Genomic DNA, 13,121 nt, shown 5'->3' on the forward strand with positions numbered 1-13,121 from the left:
TTGACGCGCACCATGACACGGCTCTCCGACCTGCTGGTGCAGCAGGACTCGTCCGTCGAAGAGGTTGAAGCTGCGTTAGACTATTTGGTGGCAAAACGACAATCGCTCTACGACCTCGATAACAGCATCGCCCAGGAAACCCCCGAAGATCAGCTGGGAGCGGAACTTGACAGTGCGCTCCAGTACGAGGAAGGTCTCGAGGGAATGATCACAAGGGCACGTCGTAGGCTTCGCCAGCAGCAGAATGTTGCACCTTTGGATCAACAGCGTCCTGCGGGGCAAAAATCTGTCGCTCTCCCTAAGCTTCAGATACCCAAGTTTTCGGGAAAATTACAGGAATGGCAACAATTCTGGCAGCATTTTGATGTCACCATCCACTCCAACCAAGCACTGGCTCCGGTCGAGAAGTTTAAGTACTTGGTCTCCTACCTCACTGACGACGCGAAGCGATCCATCGAAAGCATCAGGATCAGCGGCGACAACTACGACTCTGCGGTCACTCTGCTCACACAGTACGGTAGGCCGGAACTCCTTACGGCGGAGCACATCGACCATTTGCTTGCTCTTCGTCCCATCTCGAATTCCCAGAACATTCCCCAGCTCCGACATCTTCATGACGATGTGACCATTCGATGGCAGCTTTGGATTCTTTGGGGGTAACTAAGGACAAATATGCGGTTATCTTGTACCGCGTCATCACACGATGCTTGCCCGAAAACCTCTGTGTCCTTTTCCATCAACAGAGAAGGGATACAGCCGCAGTACCTCAACCCCAAGGCAACAATGAAAGAACTGGGATAGACAAGGCCGCCGAGGATCTTCAGGCGCTGCTATCGTTTCTTCAGGTGCAGGTGGAGACTCGGGAAGAGGTGTTGCTCACTCGGGCAGTTGCGCCAGCGTCGGCTGCTCGCAGCAAGAGTCCTAACGAGCCGGTTCGGCTTCCTACTGCCGCTGCCTTAGCCGCTGCAAACGCCGCACCTCTGAAGCGGACTGCTGGCGCACGTTCATCACCCTGTCCCTTGTGTCATTCGCCGGACCATCCGCTGCAGTCCTGCACGGCGGTTTTACCGGCAGCCGATATGCGCCATCGTTTGTCTAGAGCGGGAAGGTGTTTCAGGTGCGGCAAATCCGGACATTTTTCACGGGTTTGCCGATCTGCAGCTGGGTTGTCTTGTGCGAAGTGCCACGGACATCACCTTTCCATATTGTGTGACATGCAAAGACGTCCGGAGGCTCACCATTGTTCGACCACTCTCCCCGCGACTGCAGACATGGAGGCACCGCGCGAAGTGTTGGACGACGTCGTCTCACAGACTGTCATGTCTTCATTACCCTCGAACGTGCAGACAAAATCTGGAATGGCACGCCTTCAGACAGTCTCGGTTTGGGCAGAAGGATCTGCAGGCAAGAAGCGAATTCAGCTGCTTCTTGACACGGGTAGTCAACAAACGTTTATACGTCGCGATCTGTTGATGGAGCTAGGGTGCCAAATCACTCGTGAGGAGGACCTCTCCGTGTTCTCTTTCGCACGTACGCGCCACCCCAGAAGATTCCACTGCGAACGGGTGCAAGTCCGCCTCGAAGCATCTCGGATCCGCGGTCGTTCATCGAGCTTGAAGCCCTCGGCATTTCTGAACTGTGCCGCGTGTCTACGCCAGCCTTGGACGACGTAACCATGAGCCTTCTCTCGCTGCGAGGCCTCGAAGTGGCCGATGCGAGCTGCACCACGGACATCGCTCAGCTGGTGGGTTCCGATTACTATTGGAAGCTGGTCGCCGGCCGAGTGGAACGTCTCCCTGGCGATCTTGTTGCGGTGGAGACCATTTTCGGATGGATCGTTCAGGGAGTCCAGCGGTCACCCAGTCGAACGCTGTCCACCGTGGTATCAGTCCTCTCCCTTTCCTGCGAGGAACAAGAATTCTTCGACCACATGGACCCTTCGGAAGCGTGGCGCTTGGATGCCCTTGGCATAAGCGATCTGGTTCCTGATCCAGACGAAGACTTTGCGGCCGCCTGCTTTACAAGCCATGTACGCCAATGTGACGGTCGCTACGTCGTCCCGCTAATGGTTAAACCAGAACTAGGGCTCCCTGCTTGCGCCAATAACAGGAATACGGCTCTACAGCGTCTCCTCTCACAACTACGTCGGTTTCATTTCGACCCAGAATTGCTGTCTCAGTATGACAAGGTCATACGTGAGTATTTTGACGAAGGTCATGCCGAAAAGGTAATGGAGATCACCAGCCGCCAAGAAAACGTTTATTACATGCCCCATCACGCGGTTGTGCTACAAGAGGCGGTCACCACGAAACTCCGCGTTGTATTTGATGCGTCGTCCCACTTGCCAGGTCAGCAATCGTTGAATACTCTCCTGATGAAAGGGCCGAAGCTAAACGCAGATCTGCTCCATCTTCTGTTGCAGTTCCGCTGCAGCTCCACGGTTTTAACCGCCGACATCAGGAAGGCATACCTGCAAATCATCATTCGTCCCGAAGACAGAGATTTCCTTCGCTTTCTGTGGGTAAAGGGTGTACGGCAGGCATCCAACGACAGCAACCTCGAACTTGTCGAGTGGTGGATGACTAGAGTCCCTTTCGGAGCTACTTCGAGTTCATTTCTGCTAGCAGCAACGCTGCAACACCACTTTGAGGTAGTTTGCTCGGATTATCCCAACACCGTATCCCGCCTCCGGACGGAGTTTTATGTCGACGATCTGGTCGTCGGCTGCACGTCAGACAGTGATGCGTTGCAGGTATACCAAGAAACGATAGAAATACTGAAATCCGCTGGAATGGATATTCGCAAGTGGACCTCAAACTCTCCGGTTCTGCGGGAGAGATTTCTCATAGACGGCACGTCCTATGACAATGCCTCCGACGGCGACCCCATCGTCAATGTTCTCGGCCTATATTGGGATCGCAGCACGGACGGTCTTCTTCTCAAAACGACTCGAGCAGCAGATTTCGCCGTCGCACACCCTGCCACGAAGCGCACTGTCCTGAAAGCATTTTCACTTGTGTATGACCCCTTGGGGTACATCGCACCTGTCATTATATCAGCGAGAATTCTGTTTCAAGACCTGTGGCGCAATGGCCTATCGTGGGACCAACCAGTTAGCGAATCAGACAACGTAATCTGGGAAAAGTGGAAGGTCAGCCTGGGAGAATTGAACCTGCTCAGACTCCCGCGCTGCGCTCTCTCTGAAGATAACTCACCCGTCGATGTGCACTGTTTCGCAGATGCCAGTCCGAAAGCCTATGGCACTGCCATATACTTGCGGAGTCTTTCTCCCAACGGCTCTCTTCTGGTCCATTTGCTCATAGCACGGGCTCGTCTGGCACCGTTAAAACAGGTGTCGTTGCCTCGTCTTGAGCTCCTCACCTGCCTCTTAGCTACACGTCTCTACCGTCACGTTTCCGCGCTGAAGACTCTCAATCAAGTGCCAGTACATTTTTGGACAGATTCCACCATCGCTCTTCAATGGATTCATGGATCTGGCAGCAAAACCCAGCAATTTGTTCAGTCTCGAATAACCGAAATCCAAATATTGTCTTCATCGCGCGCTGATCAATGGTTCCACTGCAGCGGTAGTGACAACCCCGCGGATTTGCTCACTCGGGGCGTATCCGCTATCACTCTGAAGTGCAGATTGTGGTGGACAGGTCCCGGCTGGCTCTCATCGTCGTTTGGCACCTTCGTGAGTACAGAAAACTAGCTTTGCCAACCAGGGCTTCGATTAACCGATGACAGAGCCTCTCCAGCAAGTGAATGTCCGGCTGTGCTCAAACATGCCTCCGTTTCGGCAGTCCTCGCAATTGAAGAATGGATGGAGATCACGGACTACGGGACGTTATCCAGGCTACTTCGGGTCACCGTCTGGATGCTGAGATTTGCGAACAACGCTAGATCTGCGAGACCATCCGTGTCTGGTCCACTCACACTTGAGGAAATCACGCATGTTGAGAACTTTTGGATCCGTCGCCTGCAGTCTGAGGTGTTCCCCCATGAGGTTGCCGCTCTCAGCAAGGGGAACGTCGTCAAACCATCATCGTCCCTACATGCGTTCCAACCGTTTTTGGACGCCAACGGCATCATGCGCGTCGGCGGCCGTCTTCATCAACTGAACGTGGTCGACGCCATAAAGCACCCCATTCTTCTGCCACCGAAGCATCACTTTACGCATCTCGTAATACTCGACGCTCACCGACAAGCCCTGCACGCCGGAGTACAAGATACTATCACCCAAGTCAGGAACCGATTTTGGGTCCTCCGGGCACGCGGTTCGTCGCGTCCTACACTCCTGCCTCAGCTGCCGCCGGCAGCGCGCCGAACTCGCTACCGTTCCAACGGCCCCCCTCCCCCGCGAGAGAATCACAGAGGCCATCCCTTTCTCGGTAGTTGGTCTGGACTTCGCAGGGCCGCTGTTCATCACGAACGCCGCATCAGGAAAAGCATACATCGTCCTTTTCTTCTGTGGCGTCACCAGAGCCATCCACCTAGAGCTCGCATCTTCTATGAACGTTGTAGACTTTCTACTGGCCTTCCGTCGCTTCGTTTCAAGACGTGGTGTGCCCACCCTGGTCTATTAAGACAACGCCCGAACGTTTCACAAGTGCGCACCCATCTTGTCTGCACCCACCACAGCTGATGTACAAAATTTTGCAACTCAGCACCGTATACAGTGGCGGTTCATCGTCGAGCGAGCACCTTGGTGGGGCGGATGGTGGGAACGCCTCATCGGCACCGTGAAGGCTGCTCTAAGGCGATGTCTCGGTAGAAGCCGCCTTACTTTCGAGCAACTAACTACAGCCCTATGCGAGGTGGAAGCTCTCGTAAATTCCCGCCCGTTAACCCACGTCGCATCGGATGTGGAGGAACTCGTACCCCTCACGCCAAGCCACTTCCTGATAGGCAAACGAGCCATCTCTCTACCGGGCGAACACGCTTCCATCTCACAGCCTGACGCGGAGGACCTCCGGCACAACTTCAGGGAAGTTCTGAAGGCGGAGGAACTCTTCTGGAAGCGCTGGAGATACGAGTACCTTCTGCAGCTGAGGTCTGCCCACGTGACCGCGTCTCCTACCCAAAGTCGTTTCAAGGAAGGGGATGTGGTGGTGCTTCAGGAAGATAATGTCCGTCCCCCTTTTTGGAAGCTCGGACGCATAGCGAAGTTGATACAAGGGAGAGATGGGTTAGTGCGGGCATGCTCAGTACGTCTCGCAGGCGGACTACCGTAACCCGTCCAGTTCAAAGGCTTTGCCGTTTGGACAGACGTCTCGTCACCCGCGGCCGGGGGTGATGTTGCGGATTAAAGGAGGTCGATGTGGGTCTCGTGGTCACGGGCCCATATTCGCCATTTTGCTTTTCGGTTTTTGGTTCATTGGTTTGGTTTCGGTTTGGCTTTTTTTCCTCTCGAAGCAGAGCGGGCGCCTCGTTCTTCCTTCACAGCACGTGCCATTGTTGGGACTACCAGCACTAGAAGCTTTGGGCATCGTCAAATTCGTGGAGTGTATAACGCCAGACAACGTGGACAAGAAATACCCAGAACTATTTCATGGCCTTGGGACCGTAGAAGGGGAGCATACCATTTGCCTCAAGGAAGATGCGATCCCGTATGCCCTGTACACAGCAAGGAGCTTACCCCTACCCTTGAGAGCTGCAGTACGGCGAGAACTGGACAAGATGGAAAAAAATTGGAGTCATCCGACCAGTAGAAGGGCCGACTGCTTTGTGTGCCGGGATTCTTCCGGTTGTAAAGCCATCGGGGGACGTCAGGATCTGTGTCGATCTGACAAAGCTCAACGCTAGTGTTCTACGCGAACGGTATACGCTTCCAACGGTAGCAGAAACCTTAGGGCTACTCGGAAATGCAAGTGTATTTTCCAAGTTGGACGCCAACTCAGGCTTCTACCAGATTAAGCTGCCGCAAGAAAGTCAGGAGCTGACTACGTTTATGACTCCCTTTGGAAGGTACTGTTTCACGCGGACGCCTTTTGGCATAACGTCGGCTCCGGAATGCTTTCAGAAGAAGATGGCCGAAGTACTCAGTGGGTTGCCAGGAGTCGTCAAGATGATGGATGACATACTTGTCTACGGCAAGGACGCTGAGGAACATGACAGAAATTTGCACAAGGTACTGCAACGAATCGCAGCAGCGGGAGTGACGCTTAACGAAACAAAATGCAAGTTCAAGACGAAAGAAATCTCGTTTCTTGGATACGTCGTAAACGAAAAGGGCATCGGCCCGGATCAAAGTAAAGTTGAAGCGATAACGAAGCTCCCACCGCCAACAGATGCTTAAGGCGTCCGGAGAGTTCTTGGGATGGTCACATATATGAGCAGGTTCCTGCCTCACCTTGCTGAAAGAACTATGCCTTTGAGATCACTCCTACGGAAAAACACTGCTTGGACCTGGGGTCCGGACCAAGAGACTGCGTTCAATGAGGTTAAAAACTCAACGATGAAAGCTGAAAGTCACTGAAAAGGTTAGCTAGCTGTAGGGATCGAACCCACATCTTCTGGATTGCCGGTCCAGGGCTCTACCAATTGAGCTAAACTAATGCGTGGTTCACACTACAACTTCTCTCCGTTGCGGTTACGGTGCGGATCCAGTGCGGAGGCGGCTGTCGTACGACACGCTGTTCAGACATATGCGTTCTTGATACGTCAAACGCTTGTGGTTGACCAATCACGTCTCCACTCCACCACGTCTCCATTCCACAGGCAGCCATGAACGGGCAACGTGATGTGGTCGGCGAAACTTTGAATCTCTTAATGAATCTCTGTACTCGGCTCGTCGTGGGTCGTAGAGCCACGGGTATTTCTCGATCTCTGAAATTGGAGCTTCTTCTTTTGCTAACGTGCTTTCACCGGAGGCAGTCATGTTGGAAAAGCACGCGACAGCACAGCAGTGATGCGCTTGCGCGGAGCGCGTTCGCTCATTGGTCAGCTGCATCTCCGCAGGTAGCCCGTACCGCATGGACTTCGGTCGAGCTCAACTCTTGCGGTGCGTGTGCTTTTCGGAGTGTCGTGCTTCGTTGTCATGACAACCGTGTCGCGCCGCATCCGTAACGCATGAAAATGCAACAGTGTGAACCAAGCATAACATGCCTCTCCAGCGACTTTCGGGGTGCGTCATCTGAAGGGACGACAAACCAGCCACTCACTCTCACTCACCCTCCTTTCACTCTTACATTTTTGCTCACTCATACACACATTCATACGACGGAAATCGACGCAAGCGGCACCTGTTGAACAAGAGATAAACTGATGTTCTGAGGCTGGAACATTGAGAGAATTGAGAGGAATTGGTAGAGCCCTGGACCGGCAATCCAGAAGATGTGGGTTCGATCCCTACAGCTAGCTAACCTTTTCAGTGACTTTCAGCTTTCATCGTTGATTTCTTAGGCAATTTGAGGCTTTGTTTGTATCTGTCCCTTCTATGTTGTTCCAGCCTCAGAACATCAGTTTATCTCTTGTTCAACAGGTGCCGCTTGCGTCGATTTCCGTCGTATGAATGTGTGTATGAGTGAGCAAAAATGTAAGAGTGAAAGGAGGGTGAGTGAGAGTGAGTGAGTGGCTGGTTTGTCGTCCCTTCAGATGACGCACCCCGAAAGTCGCTGGAGAGGCGTGTTAGTTTAGCTCAATTGGTAGAGCCCTGGACCGGCAATCCAGAAGATGTGGGTTCGATCCCTACAGCTAACTAACCTTTTCAGTGACTTTCAGCTTTCATCGTTGATTTCTTAGGCAATTTGAGGCTTTGTTTGTATCTGTCCCTTCTATGTTGTTCCAGCCTCAGAACATCAGTTTATCTCTTGTAAAAACTCAATTTCATCAGCTTGCTGCACCGCGCGGTATAGCCCTACCTTCCCCACTATTCTATCAACGGATGCATCGTTTTACGGCATCGGGGCAGTTCTGGCACAAGTTCAGCCAAGCGGAGAAAAAAGACCAGTAGCGTTTGCATCAAGGTCACTAACACAGACGGAAATGCGCTACGCGCAGATTGAAAAAGAAGCATTGGCTCTGACATGGGCAGCTGAAAGGTTTTATGAGTACCTTTGTGGACTGGACTGACTGCAACGTTTGAAACAGATCATCAACCGTTGGTCACTCTTCTTGGAAAATCTGCGCTCGACGCATTGCCACCGCGCATACAACGTTTTCGAATGAGACTGATGCGCTTCAACTTTGACATTGAATACGTGCCCGGGAAAGAGTTCATCACACCAGACATATTGCCCAGGTCGCCAATCACCGCTCATGACAAGCAGCGGCAGAGCCTCTCGGTGCCACAAATAGAAGCATTCGTCATTGCGTTCATCAGCGGTCTGCGTTCCGATATTCAAGTGGACAGAATAAAGGCGGCGCAACACTCGGACGACATCTGTAAGCTGCTAAAACTTTATTGCGACACTTAGTGGCCAACAAAGCATTCTGTTCTTCTCAAGCTATCTACGTTTTCTTCACGATGGGCACCAAGGCATCGCTAGAACACGAGCCAAAGCGCAAGAATCTGTATGGTGACCAGGGCTGAGCAAGCAGCTGTCAACGTTGATAAGCAACTGCCACACGTGTTTGCAATTTCGTTCACAATCCACCAAGCCGCTGATATCTTGGGAAACTCCCAATTATCCTTGGCAGAAGGTGGGAGCAGATCTTTTTGATCTCGGCGGAAGAACTTATCTTCCTGTTGTTGATTTTTTGTCACGCTTCCCGGAGATAGCACTACTCTCGAACACAACGTCGTCGTCTGTAATCCGAGCGATAAAAAGTATTTTCTCCCGGCATAGCAGAACTTGTATTCTCTGATAACGGACCACAATTTGCGAGCAGGGATTTCGCAAACTTTGCCACGGATTATAATTTTCGTCACCAGACATCAAGGCCACGTTATCCACAAGCGAATGGTGAGGCTGAACAAATGGTACAGACGGTCAAAAAACTATTGCAAAAAGCTGACGATCCATATTTAGCGCTCCTAGCTTACAGAGATACCCCGGGACCTGCTGGAAAGAGCCCAGCGAAAACTTCCATGGGTAGAAGACTACGGACGAGAGTTCCTGTGTATGGAAATCTCCTTCAACCAAGACATCGAGCCTTCGCAAAATTTCGACAGGAAGCCAAAAGAGTTCGTCAGAAACAATGGCAACACTATAACTGGAGGCACGCTGTCAAGGAACTTCGTCTGCTAGAGCCCGGAGAGAAGGTGTGGGTCAAGGACCTGAAGAAAAGTGCAACGGTCGAACAGTATGCAGGGACACCTCGCTCGTACTTGGTTCAAATTGTAAGTGGGTGCTTCAGAAGGAACCGAAGATACCTGGTACCGCTAGGTTCCACTGCGTCGGACTCTACGAGGACTCTGCTTCACCTTCCTGTTCTACTCTGCACAAGTCGGGTCGACAACACAGGAGAGCGTCGTACTCCTGGTTTGGAAACCCCAAGAGTCGAACGTCCCACTCTTGTCAGTCAAGGCGACAGAACGCCCGTAGCAGTAACAAGATACGGACGTAGAGTGTACCAGCCGGTAAGATTAGGAATTGAAAAGTTAAAGGGGTTGTGAATCCAAATCCAAATATTACACAAAATCATGTTTGAAATGTAGATTTATTGGTGCCAAACATCTCCGTCGAAACCCTTTCACGCTGCGCTCCCGCGCCACGCAATTATGACGCTTTGAATATGAGGAGATCCTTTCACTCTTGGCTCGCCTCCTCCTCGCCCGATCTCGGTATGACGTAGTACCGAGCGCGCCACGGAAGTGCGGAGTTCCCGTTCTCATGACGACGCCTGTAAACAGGGCCGCGGCGAGCGCTGGGACGCGACGCGGCGAAGAGAAATGAGCGGAAGGGCTATGACGTAGAGCCATAGAGCAACCGGTCAAGGCGTCACTTCCCGACGACTTCATGGAGCTGCCCGGCACCGTTTGGCGCCACGGTCGGCGGGAGCCTCGAAAATTGGAGATTTTTAAAACTCATTGGCATAAAAAACAATAGGAGGTGAGAGGTGGGACTTTGCGTACGGAGTGCGTGGAGTAAGGCGTACAGACTCTGCCAGAGACAAAGGTCTATTCGTGTGGTTTCTCAACCCCTTTAACTGTACGGGATGTGGCTACGCCGCCTGTGTTAATTTTGCAGTTAACTTTAAGATGTGCTTTGAACGCTTCGACAGTTCCCAAGGTTGTTTATCGGAATTCGCCAGTGCGACAACTTATTCCTTTTGTTAGTTTGTTCGCTCTGAAGAAAATGGAGATGTGGTGTTATCTGCCTGCACTGTCACCGAGCCTACGAGGGAGCTATCGATCGTTATAATATCTTTGTGCCCTTGACAGCTGGTGTTTGTATGTTTGGAAGAGCGTAAAAGGCTGCGCACGGGGGAAATAAAGATTGATTCTTGTTCTGGCACTCATGTGCGCTGTTACCCTGCTTTCCCATCGTCGAGACGTTAACGCGACAAAAAGTAAACTGTCCTGCCTGATCACCCAACTCTATGCGAAGAAAAAAATCCCTATGAGCACACGTCAAAGCAGACCACCTGTTTTACATCATAGCCTGCTCATTTCCACATGTTGAAACAAGCTTTCTGTAACCAAAAACAAAGGGTTCCCTTTTGCAGTTTGGTTTTCAAGGGGTTCCAAATTGGGTTATCCAAATGTTGTAAATAAAGGACATCATCTTTTTATGCCACAAACAACTTTTTCATCTTCTTTATTGATTTAACCAATGAGATTATTGAAAAACAGGGCTCTTCAACCGCAAATCAGGAGTGAAAAATAGCTCAAAGTTCGCACACACATCCATACTCAGTGTCCATACTATTCCAAGGATTGTACAACGCTTCGGTAAAATAAACGTTTTTTTTTTTCATTTAAAAATATCTATGGATGATCACAGTGTGCGTAAACAACGAAGATTTCGCGATGTGCATATAGAGCAATGTCTACCCTCCTGGCTATTCAAGCTGGCAAAGTTTACACAGCGCCATTCCGGGATCAACAGTTTCGTCGGCCGGTTCTGCATTGTGTTTCAAGCGGTATGGCATTAAGGAATGCTGAACGAAACCTACAGAAAAAACGACCAAGTGCAACCAACTCGAGACCGAAAGTGCCGCGCTAAACTACCACTCGTTAGGACGCTGATGTTGCTGCTCGCTCACGCCCCGCAGAAACAGGTAGTTGCTCTCTGTGTCGTGAGCACAGGGCGATGTTCTATAAAATAGTAAGAGGGGTCGCTCCATTCTACTATACATGAGCATTCCCGCAATTATCTCGCGCGAACGTTTGTCACAAAAAGGCGTACACTAAATCATGGTCAAATATTTGTTCAGTATGGATACTGAGTATGGATGTGTGTGCAAACTTTATGAACTATTTTCGCTCCTGATTTGCGGTTGAAGAGCCCCTTTTTCCATTAATCTCGTCGCTAAAATCAATAACGATGATGAAAAAATTGTTTGTGCCATAAAAGCACGGTGTCCTTTATTAACGACACTCTAGTAAGCACGCCTTCTAATGTGGATACAACTCGTTCTTTTCCATCGGCGACGTCGTGTGGTTCTTTTTCCAGCATAGTCACGTCTGACAGGGATCCGGCTCATTGTCTCAGCTTTCACATATCGCTCTAACAATTCCAACTTTTATCTTACAAACTGTCTTATTTGATAAGTATGTAGAGGACGATGGTATTCCTCTACATGAGCCCCGACCGGCGATGATGGTATGCCACGGAGAGGCGATGACGGTGGCCTGCCTCCATGGCCGCGCCGGTGGAACTGAAGCCGGTGCTCCACGCGCGTGGCCATCGTTGTCGTCGTTGTCGTCGTCCGCTACAGGGGTCCCCCGGCCGTCAGATGCGTTGCGGACGCATCGCAAGAACAGGGAACAGCGGGAACAGCGGGAACGGAGGCACGGCACACGTTGGCGGCGTTTCAGAGGGGATGAAGACGGGAACAGCATCCGTGTGAAGGTAGTCATCCCTGTGGTAGGTGTGGACGGGAACAGCGACCCGTCGCAGAGAGAGTGAGGCGCTCGGTGTCGTGGTCCTGGGGTGCCGCGACCGGCACGGGAGCCGAAGCTCGATAGTCCCAGGTGGCGAGAGTGAGGTGCCGAGACGGGCTTAAGTGTGCCGAGGCGTCGGCTGCCGCGACTGCCGCAACCGGCAGGTGAGCGCAAGGCTCGAGTGTCGCGGCCGGCAGTGAGAAGCGTGAGAAGACTTGAGCGAAGAGAGAAGCGTAGGTGAGAGAGAGCGAAGAGTGCGGTAGGAGTGAAGGTGGGCCGTGTGTGCCGGAGGTAGTGCTGTTCGATGGCGTGGTCAGAAATTTGGGATGGTGAAGGGCCGAATTGCTCCGGACGTGATGTTCTTTGTCCGGGTCACCAAATGTAGAGGACGATGGTCTTCCTCTACATGAGCCCCGACCGGCGATGATGGTATGCCACGGAGAGGCGATGACGGTGGCCTGTCTCCATGGCCGCGCCGGTGGAACTGAAGCCGGTGCTCCACGCGCGTGGCCATCGTTGTCGTCGTCGTCCGCTACAAAGTACTCCGCGTAAAAATAGACCTTCAAATATCACTAAAAATATCTCTCTATCACTAAATATCTCTTCTCCGTGTCCATTTAAAAAGTTTTTTACGCGCTGCAAATCTGCGTTTGCATTCGAACTAATCCAGTCACGCGACACACTGTATTTTTAAATGGGAAAATACGCTCACCGCCTTCACACTTTTGAAGATATGGCTCACCACTTTTTCTTCGTGCTGATATGTCAGGGGACGCGAGTCTTTCACCATCCTTGAATCACTCTTTCTTCTCCAATGTTAGATTCGACGGCTGACGCATTTCTTCCAAATCCGTTAACTGCTTGAAACGATTGGGCACTTTTACGTATCATTTTCCATCAGGAGTCTCAAGTATAACGCCTTCCCGTACGTCGTTTCGATCTTGCGCAAGTCAAACGCATCAAGCATTGCAGTCTTTGGAATCACCCGAACGTACTGGAATCACTCGAACACAGATGACTGTGTTATGATGACTTCTTCCTATGGGATTCTACACACAGAATGAATTGAAAATATTAGCTCAGTTTCCTCACGATGAGAACAACAGTACCTTCCCGACTCTTCGTG

General features: G+C 51.4%; 1 non-coding gene across 1 annotated transcript; it reads left to right on the forward strand.

Moving 5' to 3' along the window:
* Positions 1-7,631: 7,631 nt before the first annotated feature.
* Trnaa-ggc (transfer RNA alanine (anticodon GGC)) lies at positions 7,632-7,704 on the forward strand. Its single transcript has one exon. It is a non-coding gene; the product is annotated as a tRNA-Ala (tRNA).
* The last annotated feature ends 5,417 nt before the right edge of the window (positions 7,705-13,121 follow it).

This window comes from Ornithodoros turicata, chromosome 2 (assembly GCF_037126465.1).
Source record: "Ornithodoros turicata isolate Travis chromosome 2, ASM3712646v1, whole genome shotgun sequence".
Taxonomy (NCBI): Eukaryota; Metazoa; Arthropoda; class Arachnida; order Ixodida; family Argasidae; genus Ornithodoros; species Ornithodoros turicata.